Genomic DNA, 18,744 nt, shown 5'->3' with positions numbered 1-18,744 from the left:
ATGTCCCCCATGTCAGAGCTGTGCCATATGGGGTCAAAATGAGTGGGCCATAATACCTCCCGTCTTGATCAGTCACTGAATGCAGGCCACCTCAGGAAGATCGTGACCTTGGGTAAGTTGGCTCTTTGCAGCTGAGGCGATTCCTACAGAGGCTGAGAGTCAAAGACTGTCAGCAGATAGCCCTCCCTGCAGCTGGGGCAACAGGTGCTTCCTTGAAGGGAGAATTATGTGTGCACCCCTGTGTCCATCACACTCGGGGGCACGGGGGAAGGAGAGAGTGGACAGAGAATGCTCCTGGGCACCAATTTCTGTTTGCATTTCTTCCTGGACTACCAGTAGACTGAACTTCCAAGAGCACTCCCATCTAGTGGGGCCATGTATCTAGTTCTCGTCAGTGCATAAGCACTTGCGGGCTTGCCTTAAAAACTTCCCACAAACTTCTTCATGATCTTTCTTCCCTTGCCTGCCAACCAGACGCCATAATCCAGCGAAGTGGTGTAGTGCCTTAACACTTACCTGAGCCACACAATGAAAGGATCCTGGGTCCCTACGTGCCAGCAAAGAGCAAAGCTCTCTCTTCTCCCACCCAACCCCTCCGTCAGTCAACGTTGTACTGGGACATGAGAAAGAACAAACTTTCATTTTGTAGCAATTGTTGCTATGTTCACTCAGATCTGGCTGCTGTTTGTTTCAGCAATTAGCTTTCCTTGACTAATAGGAGTTTCTTGAAGCGGGGCACTCCCTTAACAAAAACTAAAATAGGAGGCGCTGGCTGAGGGAGAAGGAAAGCGATGTAGCAGGTTAGGTAACTGGAAACCCATGTGATGCTGAGACAAGACATTGAATAAAAACTGTTGCCTATGATAACTTGGAAGTCAAAAACACATGCTTTAGGAAAGGAGGCTGCGCCGTCTTGGTTGTTACTGGCTGCATTCAACAAGATATCACAAGAAAAAGATGAGCTCAGGAAAGGACCGGCCAATTTGCAAGATGAAAAGAAATGAAATAGAGTCAGAAATTCGGGTCCTTGCAGCAGTGGGCAAAAAGTACCTCTTCACGATGGATGTGTGCATTAACTTGGTGGGGAAGTCCTTTCTCAGTGTACACATATATCAAGCCATCAGGTTGTATATTTAAATACATTACAGTTTTATTTGTCAATGGTACCTCAGTAAAGCTATAAAAATCCCTCCTCTAGGAAACCATCTTTCTTTTTGGCGTCTGGCTTTCTATCTCTGCACATAAAATTAATCACTGTATTAGCGGGTGTCTGCTAATTGCTGTAACTAACAGTCCCCCAACCTCCAAGGTTTAATCCATTGAAGGTTTCATTCTCAGACACTGTCCAATGTCTGAATTTAAAAACAAATGTCAGCCGGGGCACCTGGGTGGCTCAGTCGTTAAGCGTCTGCCTTCGGCTCAGGCCGTGATCCCAGGGTCCTGGGATCGAGCCCCATGTCGGGTTCCCTGCTCAGCGGGAAGCCTGCTTCTCCCTCTGCCACTCCCCCTGCTTGTGTTCCCTCTCTCGCTGTGTCTCTCTCTGTCAAATAAATAAATAAAATTAAAAAACAAACAAACAAACAAATGTCAGCCATGTAGACCCAGTGAATCTTCTCAACTAAACACAGTGAATCAGCAAAAATCAATCCATAGCCTGTACCTTCCTACCAAGCCTGACAGCCTCAAGGTAGCCGGCATTAAGTTGAGAAATAATGGCATGAGGAAGCAAATAAAAATAAAGCACCTGAGACTTATGACCTGGAAAAGAAATTGGGGTACATTTGCTGGAACACAGAATTGACTAGAAGCAGACAGAACAGAAGCCTCCTAAGTTTTTGAGAGAATCATATTGCCAAAGAAGCCAGGAGCCTGGACATAAAAGACCTTTGCCTACTCCAGTGCATGTGAAGATCCTAAATTTTGAGCTAGATGCAGACTGGATGGACTCTGCTTATGGTCTCTGGGGGAAGGGATGAATGAACGGGGAGGAGGAGCAAATGGATGGTCCGGGGCAGAAACTACCAATGTTCTCTTACACTGGTTCACACTGTTGGAAAATTGTATTCGTTTGCTCAGGCTGCCATAACAAAATACTATGGACTGGGTGACTTAGCAACAGAAATGTATTTTCTCACAGCTCTGGAGATTAGAAGTCCAAGATCAAGGTGTTAGCAGGGTTCCTGGTTTTGTCTGAGGCCTCTCTCCTTGGCTTGTAGATGGTACCTTCTGTGGGGTCCTCACATGGCCTTCCTTTGTGCACGGTACTTTCCTTGTGTCCCTGTGTCCAGATGTCCTCTTCCTGTAAGGACTCCAGTCCAACTGGATTAGGATCCATCCTAATGGCTTTATTTTAACTCTTTTCTTTCCTTCTTTCCTTCCTTCCTTCCTTTCTTTCTTTCTTTCTTATTTTTTTTTGGTGGTATAATTGACATACATCATTATATTAGTTTCAGGTATATAGCATGATTCAATATTTGTATATATTGCAAAACGGTCACCGGAGTAAGTCTAGCTAACATCTGTTGTCATATATAATTACAGAGTCTTTTTCTTGTGATGAGAACTTTTGAGATTTACTCTTTCAAATATGCAATACAGTATTATTAACTATAGTCACCATGCTGTACATTACATCCCCAGGTTTTATTTACTTTATAACTGGAAGTTTGTGCCTTTCAACTCCCTTCACCCATTTTGCCCATCCCCCACTCCCTGACTCAGGCAAACACCAATGTGGTTGGGGTTTTTGTTGTTGTTTTTTTTTTTCTTGTTTGTTTGTTTAGATTCCATATATAAGAGATCATATAGTATTTGTCTCTGACTTCTTTTGCTTAGCATAATGTCCTCAAGGTTTGTCTCCTTCTCTGATTTCGTCTTATTTTATTTTTCCTTCCCTTCCCCTATATGCATCTGTTTTGTTTCTTAAATTCCACGTATGAATCATACAGTATTTGTCTTTCTCTGATTTATTTCACTTAGCATAATTCCCTCTAGTTCCATCCATGTCATTGCAAATGGCAAGATTTCATTCTTTTTATGGCTGAGTAACATTCCAGTGTGTATATATACCACACCTTCTTGATCCATTCATCTGTCTATGGACGTCTGGGCTCTTTCCATAGTTTGGATATTGTAGACATTGTAGACATTGCTACTATAAACACTGGGGTGCATGTGCCCTTTAGGTTCACTATTTTTGTATCCTTTGGATAAATACCCAATAGTGCAATTGCTGCGTCATAAGGTAGTTCTATTCTTAACTTTTTGAGGAAACTCCAAAGTGTTTTCCAGAGTGCCTCCACCCATTTTTAATCAGATTATTTGTGTTTTTTTGATGTTGAGAATGGTGCTAGGGAAACTAGACCTTTCTTACAACATACAGAAAAATAAACTCAAGATGCGTTAAAGACCTAAATGTGAGACTTGAAACCGTAAAACTCCTAGAAGAAAACATAGGCAGTAAGCTCTTTGACATCAGCCGTGGGAACATTTTCTAGATACGTCTCCCCAGGCAAGGGAAACAAAAGCAAAAATAAACTATTGGGACTACACCAAAATAAAAAATGAAGAAAACCATCAACAAAACAAAAAGGCAACCTAATGAATGGGAGAGGTTTTTATAGATGATATATCCGATAAGGGGTTAATATCCCAAATATAATTTAAAATTTTAAAAATGCCTATGTAATTATAAATTCCTAACATCCAGGGAAGCTTGCTATCACTTTCTGGTTTGGCTTCAAAGGCCATTCTACAGAGGAGAAGCATCCTTTCTAGGTCCTCAGCCTGGAATTGAGACACGCCCCCAGGGCTCTAGCTGCGGGGGTCAAAGGCAACTTTCTCAAGCAATTGCAGTCAAATATGATTTCTGTAAATGGAAGTCTTTATTATTTTAGCACAAATATATAAATAAACACACATTACAAATGTTCGCCTTCTTCTCAGAAAAACCGCATAATGGAGGACGTGCTATGGAGCAAGACCATGGAGAAGGAAAGTTAAGTGTTCGGATGCTTCGTACCTGGCAGAGGCAGTCAGTCACGGTGGCTTTGGGATCAGACCGGCTTCCTGTGACCCGCAGGAGTTACTTCAGTTTCTTCACTGATACACAGAAGTGCTGGATGACACTGACATCACCCCCCTCAGAGGTGGATGAGCATGAAAGTAGAAAACGCCTGGAAACGCTTAGCAGAGGGCCCAGTGCGTAGCAAACACTCAGATATTAACCAGTCTCACCTTCTGCTAAATTCGACGTTCCTTCCTCCACTTCTTCTAACTTGATGGCCTTTTTGGCCCTGCTGTCCCCTGGCTGAGTCCTGCCTACGTCCCTCTCCCTCTGCTCAGCACTGTCCTGTTAACCCAGAGCCTAATGTCACCATGTGGCATCTACCTGGACACCATGCGGCCTCCCTTCTGGAAGTGTCCTCTTCTTTCTGTGTTTTCCTTTCAGCCCACTGAAAACATTTGTGAGTTATCATATTTATCTAACATATTTATCTAATAATTTTGTATTTATAGCCTAATTATTATTCCAAACACACCACTTTAACTTCAATACGTAATGGGGGCTTACTTTATAGAAACTGTATATGTAATTAATCAACGAGCTGTGAAGGACTAGTTTTTGATATGCTCTAACTGTGTCAGTCTTTAGAAATCTTGAAGAACAAACCAGCATGCTTACATAATATAATCATATGGAAATAGGTCCCTGGCAACTGTAAGTAGAGGGCTGTCTGGGTCAGGGAGCTCTCAGTCCAGGTCCGACATGTCCTTTGTAGGCACTTGAATCAGCCCATTACCCCGGCAGGCCTCAACACAGGGAGATTTGGGGGAGACTAGAGAGGCCCTGGATGGATGAGACGCCCAGTCCTTCCCCACCTCCTGCTCTTGTTCATCCTCTCCTAACAAAAGGGTCCGCCCTGGGCTTGGGCAACAGTCTCAATGCCAAGTTCCAGCCCGGCCCTGGGGAAGAGGAAGACTCTAAGCAAGTTTCCCTGCAGTATTTGCTGGGAAGGCGGAAGCAGCTTCTTCCTCTTTTAACCTTGTTATTCGTGGCCCCGGCGAATCTGAGCTCGGGTGTGTGAGAAAGGCCTTCCTGAGCTGTGCCAGAAAAGGGGCCACACTGGGGCACGTGGGCTCACCGCACCCCTACGGGAATGCGTGTATGTGGGCGAGGTTGGTTGGGGTTTCTTCGGCCTCTCTGTCTCTTAGATCATTTGGCTGGGATTGTCACAGCACTCACAACCAACGTCCCCAGGGAGTCTCAACACAGACAGAAAGCTACACAGGGAGGGAGCTCACAAAACAGATCAAGCCAGACAGAGAAGAGGGCGGAGGCCATCTCTGACTCCCATCACAGGGCAAGGGATCAAAACCCAGATCTCCTGACTCCGGTGCCTCCTCCTCTCCCTTCAACCTCTGATTTCAAACAGGTTTGGCTCTATCTTTCCCCACCTACAGGCTCGCCTGGCTCCCTGACATCTGAGGTCCAAACCCCCCACCTCTGTGTGCATCACTGGACTGCTACCCATCCGCCTATTCCCTAGCTAATTCACCCATTCACTGAAAAACCATTTCCTGAGTCTCCTTGAAGGAGATGGGGCATGTTGAGGGTCTGGGAGAGATCAGGTCAGGTCCGCAAGAATACGATTGTGAGCTGGGGGTGCTGCCAAGAGGGCTGTGGGCCCCGTCTGGAGGCAAGGAGACCAGTTAGGAGGGTTGTTGGCAATCCGGGGGGAGGAGGTGAGGGCCTAAAATCAGGTTGTAACACAGTGGTTGGTGTGGTCGGGGATGCACCATGGGACAAAATAGCCAAATGCCATGAATTTCAGCCTCAGTGCCAGAATCAGATACTTACTTCTCCCAATTCTTCTTTCCCTTCACCACACTTCCCATGCTGATTCCTGGGCTTGGCCAGTGCATACCCGTTTGTCTGAGGCCCCACCCCTGTAGTTAGCATCTCCTGCTCTGATCAACCACTCCCAGGCCTCTTCCTGAGGTCCCCAAAGATCACACCAACTCAAGTTCAAGTGGGTCTATGGTGGCATGGTTCATTCTGTGGCTAGCCCCGGGCAGCATATACTGCTGTATGGGTGTGGACTTGCCCCTCACTTCTCTTACAATCAGCCTGACTCTGTCGTAGCTCTGGTGCGGACAGATAGGCGTGCGTAAGGAGAGGGGGACGGGGTGAGGGGGGACGCCAGCCCTGATCCAAACTTCCCCACTTGAAGATTCACAGCTGCTGCAACTCACCCCGCAGCACCTCACCCCCTCTTTGAAGGGGCCTGGTGGCCTGACACTAACTAGTTAGTTAAATGTCTTTTAGTAATAATCATTTTTCCTAACTCCTTTACTGAAGCATTTTGAAAACCATGAGTGTGTGTGTGTGTGTATATCTGTCTGTCTGTCTGTTTGTGTGTGTCTGTCTGCACACGTGCCCAAATCCCACCACACGGCCCAGTGGCACTGGTCATCACTCACTGGGAGCTGGGCCCCATGCTCAGAGTTGCACCTGCACTTCCTGCTTTCTCTCTCAGCTCTTACTAGACCCACCTTGCAGATGGGGCAACAGAGGCTCAGGGCCGTTCAGTAGCATGGCCAAGGTCACATGACCATTGAGTGTAGACCAGCATTTAAGCCCAGGCTTGCCTAGTCTGGAGCCTCTACTGTTCACCACTCTTATGCTTGGCCTCAGAGCACCAGCCCTTTGCCTGCCCCCCAGCTGCCTCTGGGATTCCTTGTTCCTGTGTTTTGCAAGACCATGAAAAGGGGATATATGTTCATTTGTTATTTATTAGTCCTTATTCAGTAAACTGTATGTCAGCTGCCGGGTTAGTTCTTAGCAGGGGTGGAGGGAGGGCACCCAGTGATAAGATCTCTGCCCTCCAGAACCCCACCCCACCAGCTGGTAGTGGCCACGAGACACACACACATCACGCTACCACTTAGGGAAGGCCATCGGACATGAACTCCAGGGGAGGGGTGCTGGCAAACAGCGGGATGCGGAAAGCAAACTCCCTGTCCACACTGCCCTTCATGAGAAGGAGCCACACGGGGGAAATCCCTACAGTGTAAATCCTCCAAGTTCATGTAGCTCAAACATGCACATGAGCACGTGAATGGGGGGTGTCTGACCTTCAGTAAATTGACAGCATTTCAGAAAATAACAAAAAGAGGACAACGGGAAAGCCTCCCAGCTTCCTTCAATCTTGGCACGCATGTTCTCTCCCTTCTTTCAAGGCGATCAGGGTCACCCAACATCGGCTGAACCACCTCTGGCTCCCAGGGAGTGACAGCAAATGAGGGGACATTCTCTGTTACCAGGGTTCTACTGATGTTTTTTTTAAAGAAGTTTTGCTTAATGAATTGATTGGGTTAGAGGGGGACACTGATGCTCCTTGGGTCCCCCAAAACCTCTTGTGGTGATGTGCCCAAGGCCTGTCCTTGCCAGGTATGGCCAAACCCAAGGCTTCTGGAAATGGGCTGGGCCCTGGCTGAACACCTCGGGTCCTAGCACCAAGGACCTTGCCTTGACAAGAACAGCATTGCTTTCCTGTGTGGGGAAGGGGGCTCGGCTGGAACAGGACTACTCATGGTTAAATCCTTTAGAAGGAAAATAAAACATCTCATCATCTCCTCTTCCAGTGTGAGGTTTGCTGTGGGGCAGAGGGTGTGGGGTGCAGGTTTCTGGCTGTGTGGCAGGTCACATCCTTGCAGGGGTGATGGCATGATTATGTGGAGCTGCCTTTATAAATGGCTCACGGTCATGGCCCTGGGAGAGCAAGGCGTCTGCCCGAATGTCTGGGCTGGAGAATCCATCAGGGCTGTGCCATGACGCCTGTGGCTGAGAATGTGCCATCACGGCCCTGGGGACCCTCCACGCTGCCCGCTGGGGTGGATGGCATGAGGGACACAGGCTGGGATGGAAATCTGCCTATCGCAGGGGCGCAGACAAGGGGCCAGCCACTACACGCTGGCTGGCCATCTGCGGAGGGGCTATTGCCCAAGAATTTCTGAGGTCTTAAGTCAGAGTACTTTTCTGAGCCCCAGAAACTTCTCTGAAGGGGTACCCCAGATCATATTGTCACCCGCCTGGCAAAGGAGCCCCTTCTCCTAGATAATCCCTGACTCACAGTAATATCCAGAACTTCCTCAGGCTCTGGTTGGCAAGTGGGGAAGAGGCCATCTCAGACCTGGCCTGGTGGTCCCCACAGTAGAGGAGGAAAGGGGGGCTCAGGGCTCGGAGGGCTCTGGCTTTCAGACTGTGCCTCGGAGCTCAGTGTCCAGACCGTCTCTGCTTCCAAAGGCTGGGAATCTCCGGCTAGAGGGGCATACAGGTGATCTGGCTCATTCTCTCTCACGTGCCATCCTATGCCCTCTGTAATGACATCTGCCACTTAGTCAACACTTACTAAGTGTCAGGCACATACTGGCTGGTTTTCCCATGTAGTGTTTATTTCACATAAGCCTTTGTAACAACACGACAAGCTAGCGCTTATTAATCCTGTCTGCAGATGTGGGAAGCTGGGACTCGGAGGTGAAGGCATTTGCCTTGTGCAGTGTTAAACCACCACTGCAGAGCATTGACAAGCACTAGCCTCCACAGCCTTCTCTTGCCAAATGCATGTTCTTTCTGTCTTTTGTGCTGCCCCTCTAGGCACACCTTCCAAACACCTCCAGTGACGGGGAACTCACTACCTCCTGAGGGCACTCATTCGGTCTTTGTGCTCCTTACAGAGAGCTGAGGTCTTCCAAAAGGTCCCACTTGGTCCTCATTCCAACCTTTGAGGCCTCAGAAAATAAATCTGTGCCCTCTGGCCTCATGGCAGCCTCCAAATGTTTGCTGAAGCTCTCAGTCCCCATAGGGCTTCTTTTGCTAGGCTGACCTGCCTCCTGTGCCTCTCCCATCCCCCAGGGGACATGAATTCACACCCCACTCCCCTCCTTTCTTGCCTCTGGATGTCACTGTCCTGTGCCCTTCGGAAGGAGTGGAACACGCCATATGGCCAAAGACTTGGGATCTCTCATTCCACCTGCTTTGTTTTAAAGCGTTATATTTAGTTGTGTTTTAAACTTGTTTTAAAACCGAGTTTAAAATATTCAAAACAGCAAAAGAGAATCTAAAGCAAAACGTAAAATCTCTCCCCACCCATCTTCCTCCAAACCCAGTGTCACTCCCCAGAGGACATTTCTGTTGGAAGTTTCTATTTTATTTCTTGTTGCAGTTTCTATTGTAAAATTTGAAAACACAACTAGACCTTGATGTGTTGATGGCCCCGCGTGGAGGGTTAGGAATGCAGCACCCTGCCACGCCCCTTGCCTCCCCCCCACACTTTGACCTCCCGCTCTGGTTAGTTATATTACTTTTTAAAGTTCTTTTAGCTGTTCCTGTTATATTACTATAAACAATGTACCTAAAAACGCTGTCTCATTCATGAACTCCCCACCATGAACGTTGAAGAAAGCAGTGAACTTCTTCTTTCTACCTCTCTCTCATAAGCTCTCAATTTTATTATATATATATTTACAATTTCAAGGTTTATAACACTTGCACTCTGTCAGTGTTCCACATTTTGTCCATAATGTAATCCTAAAGACTCAAAATCACATTAAGATACCACCTTATACCAGTTAGAATGGCAAAAATTGACAATGCAAGAAACAACAAATGTTGGAGAGGTTGTGGAGAAAGGGGAACCCTCTTACACTGTTGGTGGGAATGCAAGTTGGTGCAGCCACTTTGGAAAACAGTATGGAGGTTCCTCAAAAAATTACAGAGCTACCCTATGACCCAGCAATCACACTACTGGGTATTTACCCCAAAGACACAGATGTAGTGAAAAGAAGGGCCATATGCACCCCAATGTTCATAGCAGCAATGTCCACAATAGCCAACCTGTGGAAGAAGCCCTTCAACGGATGAATGGAAAAAGAAGATGTGGTCCATATATACAATGGAATATTACTCAGCCATCAGAAAGGATGAATACCCACCATTTGTATCAACATGGATGGAACCAGAGGAGATTATGCTAAGTGAAATAAGTCAAATTATCATATGGTTTCACTTATTTTTGGAACGTAAGGAATAGCATGGAGGACATTAGGAGAAGGAAGGGAAAAATGAAGGGGGGGATCGGAGGGGGAGACGAACCATGAGAGACTATGGACTCTGAGAAACAAATTGAGGATTATAGAGGGGAAGGGGATGCGTGAGCCCAGTGATGGGTATTAAGAAGGGCATGTACTGCATGGAACACTAGGTGTTATACGCAAATAATGAATCATGGAACACTACATCAAAAACTAATGATGTACTGTATGGTGACTAACATTACATAATAAAAAAAAAAAGAAAACCAATAAACAGCAGTGTGACTATATGAACACTATTCCCTGCAGATCCAAATAATATGACTGGATCCACAGGGAAGAGGAAATGTAATTCACTGCTGTGATACCTCTGACATTCGAAGGAGCCTTTTCTATGGAGCAGAGTCCAGGGGAGACTCAGTCCCTGTCAGCTCTCCGCACTTCTTCTGGGTCAATTCCAACTGCACTTTATCCCCCTCCCCCTTTTTTTTTATCTCTCATGTCATCCTCTTTTTAAATTCTTTTGTAGTCTTGCTAGAGTCATTTTCATTTCCTGTGTATGATTGGTAACTGGTAAAGATATCCACATCTTAATCCCTGGAACCTGTGAATGTTACCTTATATGGAGAAACATGGGTCTTTGCAGATGTAATTAAGTTAAGGATTTTGAGATGGGACAATTTTCCTGGATTATCCAAATGGGCCCTAAATGCAATCATAGGTGTCCTTATGAGAGACGAACAGATGGAGATTTCTCACACAGACATGGAGCAGGAGATATGAAGATGGAGCAGAGAGAGATTTGCAGCTACACACCAAGAGATGCCAGTTACCACCAAAGGCTTGAAGAGGCAAGAACGGCTTCTCCCCTAGAGCTTCCAGGGGGTGGGGGCAGCCCTGCCAACATCTTGTTTTCAGCCCAATGATACTGATTTCAAAATTCTGTCCTCCAGAACAGTGAGAGAATAAATTTCTCCGGTTTTAAGCCACCAAGTTTGTGGTGATTTGCTATGGCAGCCACAAGAAGCTAATAGAGTAACCTTGTAATTGCTTCTATCTCTGAAAATGACTATTTTGGGTACCCCCTCTTGTTGACACTTTGGCAAGGTATAAAACTCTATATTCTATACTAAAAACAATTTTCCCTCAGAACTTTGAGGACTCTACACTATGGGCTTCTAGCGTCCAGTATAGCTGATGAGAAGAAATCTCATGTCAGTCTGAATCTTGTTATTTTTCAAGGTACCAATTTTTCCTTGCTCTATAAGCTTTTGTGCATTTTTTCCCTATATCCTTAGAGTTCTGTCATTCCATAAGAATGTGTCTGAATGTTGGTCTTTAGTTTATAAATCCTTCTTGACATTCTGTGGACTCTTTCAATCTGAAGACTCCTGCTTTCTTCAGCTGAGGAAATGCTTCCTTAACTTTTTTAAATGTCCATTTTATGTTAAAACTCCTATTGGACAGATTCTTATCTGTCTTCCCTGTCTCTTGACTTTTCTCTGATATTTTATCTGTTTGTACTTCTGCTCTGTATTCTGGAGACCTCCTTTCCAAATCACCAATTTGGCCCATTACATTATTCAGCTATCCCACTAGATTTTTGTTATTTCATCAGTCATGCTTTGATTTTCTAAAATATCTTTGTTCTTATTTTCAGATAACTTTTCACATCTGGGAAACAAGTCTACTCTTGCTATTCTCTTGATCTCTCTGAAGACACTAATTACAATTTTTTAAAAATAGTCTTACTGATTTCTTGAATTATGTCTGATTCTTCCAAGGCTAGCTGGTCCTTATTAATGGCTTTAGTGTCCCTCTGTGTCAAGAGGAAGAAGGCAAAAGGGTGTGTGTTTAGAAAACACGCTGAATTTCAAAACAGAGGGGCATGTATAGTTTGGAAACTGTACATATCCACAGATACACATACACCACAGTTTGAAACAACTCTAAAGATGGTTCTATTATGAATCATATCCTATCCCCCACCTACACACCATCTTCATGCCCACGCTCTAAATGAGAACCAGGGGGCCAGGTTAGCAATTCTCAATCCTGGTGGAATATCAGAATGAACTAGAGAGCTTCTAAAAATCATCCAGGCCTGGGAACCCCAGATAAAGCTTGTGTGCCTTTGAGGTTGTGAATCACTAGAACAGACGATCTTGCTTTTGCAACTGGGGCCCATGGACCAGCAGTATCAGCACCACCTAGGAACTTGTTAGACATGCAGATTCTTGGGACTCACCCCAGATGTTCTGAATCAGAATCTTCATTTAAACAAGATCTTCAGTGATTGGTAAGCACATTAAAATTTGAGGAGCACTGTTTTACTTTATAGGGGATCATAAGACAGTGTGGTATATTTGGGTGTGACCTCCAAGTCCAACAGATCTGCACTTGAAGCCCAACTCTGTCTCTTAACTAATTCATGAGCACACTGAAGTTGGGGAAATGTGGCTATAGAGCACTTGGCACAGTGTCTGGCCAGTGGTAGAGGTTCAATAGATGTTATTCTCTTTCTCATTTACTTCTTCAACGATTCTTTCCCAGGTCTGTGACTCTTCAGCGGGCATGCTTCTCTTGTGCCTCCATTCTTCTCCTGTCTATAAAGCAGCTGGTTAATTACACTCTTTGGTCTTTTCCCTTCTGGTCCTGTCAGAGCTGTACCATCAAGTCACTCTCTCTAGCACTGTCTTAAGTGATGGCTTCTGGTCTCACTTGTAAAACTTAATAGCAAAATGCTTTTGATATGCAAGCTTCTTTGAAGTTGACCCAATCTATATTCCAGAGATAAAAAAGATGTTCTGCATCATAGCTCTTGCTCATATGAACCTTAAGTGTCAGTAGAAAAGACAGCTATGCACTCTGCTCTGCTGGTTTCATTTTCCCTGGTTCCATTTGGAGTTCCCCGGAGAAGCATGGGGAATCGATTCTGTGGCAAGAGATGATGAGACCATCCTGCAGCTGTGATTCATGTTGAGGACACCTTTGATTCATCACTAACTCCTCTTACGGAGCTCACAGTGAACTTCCTCCAGGGCTTCCTAATTTGTCCTCGCTACCCCTCACCCCCCAAAGCTGGGACACTTTCCACAGAAGACACACACACACACACACACACGGTCATGATGCCTAAGGCTTCTTAGCCAGATTCAGCATCCCAAGAAAACGAGAGGAAATCCTGCCTCCAGCAGCTGCTAACCATCAAGTCTGGAGACAATTAACCAGCCAGCGTCCCCTCCCCTACAATTCAGGCCCTTTAGGAGCCACCATCTGCAGTTAGTTGAAGCAAACCACCAGGTGCCTTTCCTAGGAAACTCTTCTACCCTCTGCTCTACCCTCCTCCCCATACTACCTTGGGACACTCCCTTTCCCAGCCCATGGACACTGAGAGCTTGACTTACATGCAGGGGCCAGATCACTTATGATAATTGCCCAGGGATGCTGAAAAGGCTTATGCCCATGGGTGCAATTCCCAGGCCTGCTCTATGTCTTTGCCTCTCTTTCTCTCTGTCTCCCTCTCTTACACACACACAGACACCCTAGAACTTCTTTCAACAGCTCTTGGATGGGACTAGAACACTGCCCTGTCAATAAGAAACTAGGAGAAGCCATTGTACCACTATGTCAGAGCCATGTTTCTAAGACTTTCACAGTAACACGAATCTCCTGGGGAGATTCCCCCCCTCCTGGGGGGTCTTGTTAAATGTGAGATTCTGGTTCAGTAGGTCCGGGGTGGGCTCTGAGATTCTGCATTTTGAATAAACTCTGATCATTCAGCGAGGCTGAAGCTGCTAGTCCCTGGGCCACATTTTGAATAGAAGAGATTAGAATGAGCTTTCCATCCTGTAGGGGTCTTCAGGGACTACCCCAGGAGGCAGAATTAGTCAGGGACAGAGAGCCTGATGGGGTGTGCCTGTTGAGGATGGACATCCAGAAGGCCTGTGTCCTCTCATGATTCTGCCACTATGTCTAACTGATCCATTCAGAAGACGGTTACTGAAGGAATGTTATTAATTTAATTTATTCAGCATGGTAGAATAAGTATGCAGCATTGATAGTAAGTCAAAGGAAAAACTATATGCACAAATTAATAAGTGCTGTTAAGACATTTGGTAAAATTCACATCAATTTCTGAAAAAAAAAGAATATTTCCTTTATATGATAAAGAATATCTTTCTTAAACCAACTTCAAGCATAATCCCTAATGGCAAGACACTTAGAAGCAATCTTTCTAAAGTCAAGGACAGACAGGAATGTTGGCTATCACTGCTATTAGCTAAGACTCTTTTAAAATTGGGGGCCAGTCCATATAGCTATAGAAAAGGAAGAGTAGACACAGTTACCAAAATGTGCAGATGGTGTAATTGTCAACCCACAAAATCCAAGATTCCTCTGAAAATTTTTAGCATACTTAAGAAAGCTCAATAAGTAGTGGAATATGAAAAACACACACACAAAAGCAATACCTTTCATACATACATCCTCAATAACCAGTTAGGAAATATGTGGAGGAATGTTTCCTTTCACATATGACAACAAAAATAAGACCAAAATGTAGAAATTAACTTAATAATTAATGTGTAAGATATCAATAAAGTATAAATAATTAAGCCTTACGAAGAGCCCTAAATGACTTGGAGACACAGTGAGATAGACCATGTCTCTTTTTATTTATTTATTTATTTATTTATTTATTTGAGAGAGAGAATGAGAGACAGAGAGCATGAGAGGAAAGAGGATCAGAGGGAGAAGCAGACTCCCCGCTGAGCAGGGAGCCCGATGCGGGACTCGATCCCGGGACTCCAGGATCATGACCCGAGCCGAAGGCAGTCGCTCAACCAACTGAGCCACCCAGGCGCCCCGAGATAGACCATGTCTCTTAATGGGAAGATTAAGTAGTCCTTGACTTTTGATCATAGATAGCTAAGGGTGAAGCAGGAAAATGCTGACCAAAAGCACTTAGTGTGTGTGTGTATGGCTTGTTGGCGGCAGGCTTCACTGTAAGATGATCTTGCTAGGCCATTTCATGGAAAATCCTGATATCATTATATTTAGGGATTTTTCTCTTGGTCAGGTCCTGGAGAAGATTCACTGGCCTCTGCAGGGAGTGTATACAATTGGCTGCCATTTTCTGCAAGCTAAGTAGGGGAAGGAGGCTGGAGTGACTCACATTCTCCACCTAAACTTTCACATACTCCTGTTGTTTTCAGTACAGAACCCCTGCCTGCAGCTGGGCCTGGGGTTCCCCAGCCCAGACCTTCTGTATTACCCTTTTCAGGAGGGATGCAGAACAGACAGGCATCAGGCTGCTTAGAATGAGGGAGGGATCTTGGGATCTATTTGCTTTTTAAGTCAATTTGCAACCAGTCTTCCTCTCTTCAGTGCTACTTTGCTCTCACTTTCAGAAGAATTAGGTGCCCCTCCTCCTAAATACCACACAGAATCCCCAGATTGGGTTGTTTCTTAACTTCACCCCACTACTGACTTAGCATTCAGCTTTAATGTATCTGCTAAGTAAGTTACCACTCATTTAGTTGCTTCTCAGCTTCCAAATTTTGTTGCTGCAACCTCCTCTCCTGTGCTATTTCATGCATTTATGCCTTTAAATAATCCAATATGTCCTCCTGAATGTTTCCCACATAGCAATCAACTCAGGGGCCGAGACAGGGAAAAAGCTAGTATTGACTACATCTATTACAGTGAAAATCCATTTCCAAGAATAAAACAGGGGATCAGAGGAAAAGAGTGCCTAGTTTAAGACATAAGGGAATGGGGCATGAGATTTTTTTTTTCTCTTAAAACAACATCTTTTGAGAGGCAAATTGGTATATTTCTTCTGCATAGCAAGTTGGTGCTAAGCATCAGATGTCTTAAAAGTATTCAAGCTCTTTAACCCAATAATCTCACCATTTGAACCTATCCTAAGGAACAATCTTAAAACCTCGAATCAACTTCAAGAACAAAGGTGTTCGTCAAAGCGTATTTATGATCATGAGAAAACAGAATATCCAACAGTAGGGGATATTTAAGAAGCATACAAAACATCCGTTCGGTGAAATACATGGTGTGATCATTAAAACGATGTTTATCAAGAATGAAAAAAATATGGAAAATACTCACATTAAACAAAAAAATCAGGATAAAATTAAATAAGTATTATCCTCAAAAATACAAAAGATAATTTAAAAAAAAAATGTTTGCCTAGAAAGGGTAAAAGGAAGTACAAAATGATAACATTAAGTAGAGTTTCACTTTCCCTCCCTTTTGACTTTTCTATAATGAGCAAGTCTTTCTCCTTAATAACAGCTCTATTGAGATATAATTCATATACCATGCAATCTATTCATTTAAAATGTACAACTCGAGAATATTTAGTATATTCACAGATATATGCAACCATTGCCACAATTTAGAACATTTTCATCATATCAAGAAGGAACTCTATACACTTAAGCTGTCACCTCCACCTCCCAAAACCCCAAACTCCTTCCCAGCCCTAAGCAACCGCAAGTCTCTTACCTCTTTAAGATTTGCCTACTCTAGACTAGAATCATACAATGCACGGTCTTTTGTGACCAGTTTCTTTCAACTTAGCATAATGATTTTAAAGTACATCGGTGTTGTAGTAAACAGTAGTACTTGATTTCTTTTTATGACTGAATACTATTCCAGTGTATGTGCCTGTCACATTTTGTTTATCTATTCATCAGCTGATGGCCATTTGGATTGTTTCTAGCTTTGGGCTATTATGAATAATGATGTTACAAACGTTCATGTAAAGCTTTCGTGTGGACATATATTTTCATGTCTCTTGAGTATCATCCAAGACAAGAACTTCTGGATCTTATGATAACTCTGTGTATAACCATTTGAAGAACAGTCAGACTGTTTCCCAAAATGGCTGCATAATTTTACATTCTCACCAGCAAAGTATGAGGGTTTCCATTTCTCCACATCCCTACCAACACTTGTCATTATCTTTTTGATTATAGCCATCCTAGTGGATGTAAAGTGGTATTTCATGTGGCTTTGATTTTTCATTTCTCTCATGGCTAATGACACTGCCCATCTTTGTATGCGCTTATTGGCCATGTGTATATCTTCTTTGGAGGAATGTCTATTCAAGTCGTTTTCCCACTTTTGAATTGATTGTCTTTTTATTATTGAGTTGTAAATTGTTCTTCTTGCTTTGATGTCACTTTTCATTGGATTTTTTCGTAGACATTCCTTTGATCTTTTGACAAGGCAGCGCAGGTCAATTTTTCACATGCTTTCCAGGTTTTTGGTTTTTTTAAAAAATGTCTTCAGGCAGGAAATGTAGGGGATTTGTCTGTTTGTTGTTGTTGTTATTGTATTAAGGGCCCAGCATCTGGAACCCTTTCCATGCTTGTGAATTTACCACCTTATGAATCTTGACAGGAAGCAGAGCCTTCCTCCTACTGTGGAGCCAAAAAGTCCAGATTTGTGTTTTTCCAGCCTCCCTTCCAGCTAGGACAGGAGCACATGGTTTGGACTCAGCCAATCAGGTTCGCCTGCCCCAGACACGAGCCAGGGTCTCATGATGAAAAACAGGTGGGTCAACAGAAAAAGCATCCCAGCAAAGGCAGAGTCTGTGGCCATGACATCCAGGGCCCAGGAAAGGGGTGGGGGCAGCAGGGACGATAGCAATGAGTGCTTGGTGTCCTGGGATGGCAATGGCCGTGGGGCGACAGGGACACCAGCGTGGTTTTGTGCTTCCTGTCAGATGTGACAACAGCCTCTTTCCCAGCCTGGTTCTGGGCTGCAGTTTGGCTGTGAAACTGACCATTCCTTGTCTTCGTCTGTTCCAGACTGTTCTCTAAGCTCCTGAGTTTCTTTGGGGCTTAAATGAGCAGAATGGCTTTCCACTGTTGCAGTTAAGAAGTTTGACAAGTCAAAGATGATGTTTCTTTTCCTGAGAATGTCTCCTTTATCATTAACTCCTGTGCAAGAGAACACTTACACTATAGTAGATGACAACCACCTGGGATGCACTGATGTGTGAGAAGCTGAAACAGATGCTGGGCCCTGACTGACCCCAGCAAAATATGCTAGTGGTCCGAGAAACCCCTGCAGGCGCCAAAGCAGGAAGCAGAGCCCCTGGCCTCAGACAAGCCTTCTGATGATGGCGGCCCTGCCTGACATCTGACTGCAACCTCAGGAGAGTCCCTGAGCCCCAACTGCCCAGCCAACCTGCTCCTGGTTTCCTGACCCAGAGAAAACCCGAGAGACATTAAGTGATTACTGATGTCTTAAGCCCCTAAGGTTTAGGTGATTTGTTAAGCAGCAACAGATAGATAATATGCCCACTGACAGTCAACACGTTTCCTCTCTATTTTGAGAACCCAATAAATCCCACTGTGCTCTAAAACTGGCCAACAACCACTCTCTGAGCCAATCTGTATACTTAAGAACACCGTTTTTTCCAGTGTGGTGTGTTTCTCCACAAAACTAGCATTTCCTGCTCGATATGAAATTGTTAAAATAAGATCAGACCTATTTATTGCCCATATATGTTGCTGAGATGTTCTGGAGGTTTCCCTTTTTGGGGAGGGGCGAGGGTACGTGGGTGCTTCCTGGTTAGTGCCCTGGCTGAGGGAAGTCATGAAAAGACACCACAAGGAG

This window comes from Neomonachus schauinslandi, chromosome 1 (genome assembly GCF_002201575.2).
Source record: "Neomonachus schauinslandi chromosome 1, ASM220157v2, whole genome shotgun sequence".
Taxonomy (NCBI): Eukaryota; Metazoa; Chordata; class Mammalia; order Carnivora; family Phocidae; genus Neomonachus; species Neomonachus schauinslandi.
This window is presented reverse-complemented; position numbering follows the sequence as displayed.